Below are 1606 nucleotides of genomic sequence, written 5' to 3' on the forward strand. Positions count from 1 at the left end.
GCAATAAAGAAGCATGTTACTGGAATGGAGCAATATAGAAGCATGTTACTGGAATGGAGCAATATAGAAGCATCAAACTAAAATGAAGCAATAAAGAAGCATGTCCTTTGATAAATTGTTTAGGCAGAGTATCCATGATGAATTTTTGTAGAATGAACGGCAACTGCCTGTTGTAGAGACACAAGTGTAGAGAACGACTTCCGCCTTCAGGACAGTGTGTGTGTGTGTGTGTGTGTGTTGTGTTGTGCCTGGCAGCTATCTTGATGTAAGATTAATTAATTCGAAATAAATAATTAATCATCAAGGGTGTTCGAAGATTAAACGATCTTCCTTCACCCCGCGCGAGACTAAAGATTATAAACCTGGGGGTTAAATGGGTCTGTTCAAGCCAAATGGGTTGATATATACATACATATATATATATAATACAAAAAACACGAGGTAGGTAGGTATATGTGAAGCTAAAGGCAGAATCGAGTCGAGGCAGGTTGAAGTATAGGAGAAGAAGATAAGTCGAGAGCTGATTGCTGAGAAAGCATCGAAACAAACGGGCCACTTCTGGGCCAGGCTTGGTTCAACAGATCCTAATGCCATGGCTGGGATCTGTAGATTCAATGCCTATGAATTTTGGTGTAGGGAGAAACGGGAGTATAAGGTGGAGAGCGTGTTATGATTGGTTGGTTTATCCCTGTTTCGGACTGGAGAAGAGATTTCCTGTAGATTTAACCAATGGTAGCCACAGGTTACTCACCTCTAATCCGAAATCTCTGTTTAGTGAAGGTTTAATTTTGTTAATATAAACTGATTCTTTAATTTTTCTTGTCTTCCACATATAAGAACGCCTCCCCGTGCATGGTGTCTCCCTGTAGCAGCAACATACGAACATGAAAATGAAGCTCCTTATCTTTCCCCCTTTTTTTCCTCCGTAATCACGAGAACTAACATTCCACGAGCGGGATTGAAGAGAAACAAAGTGTTTCTGAGCACCCCAGTTAGAGAGAGAAGTCTCTTGTCTTCTCTCTCTTCAAACGGAACCCCTGCCACGTAAGTAAGGTAAGGTAACTTTACACCATTAAATACCTACACAAAATAAGCAATCTCCCTACCCTTAATGGTAGGCTAACTTATCTGGCGCTTAAGTATTACAAAAAGCAGAAAATAGAAACAACCTGACAAGCACACTCTGTAAAATTGCCGGCGCCCCTACAAAACACATCTCCCCATACAACTTCTTCACACAAAACCACGACGGCTAACCGAATGTATGTAAGTTTTATGTCAAGACTAATCATTTTATTTCTTTTTTCAGCTTGAGTTTTTCTCCGGGTACTCCGGTTTCCCCCATACCTAAATTTGGGGCATAGAACTTATAGGCTCCCGCCCACCCTGAGAGGGTCTTTGATTTGTTAATTAATTAATTAATCTATCAATTAGTTAATTAATCATTTAACAATAAATTATTGGTTAATACAATATCAAGAAAATTCCACACATATAAGAACGCCTACCCGTGCCTGGTGTCTTCCTGTAGCAGCAACATTCGAACACCAAACACGAAAACGAAGACGATGAAAATTCAATATTATACTTCTTCATTGTTGCCGGC

This window comes from Limulus polyphemus, unplaced genomic scaffold, assembly GCF_000517525.1.
Source record: "Limulus polyphemus unplaced genomic scaffold, Limulus_polyphemus-2.1.2 Scaffold1529, whole genome shotgun sequence".
NCBI classification, from domain to species: domain Eukaryota; kingdom Metazoa; phylum Arthropoda; class Merostomata; order Xiphosura; family Limulidae; genus Limulus; species Limulus polyphemus.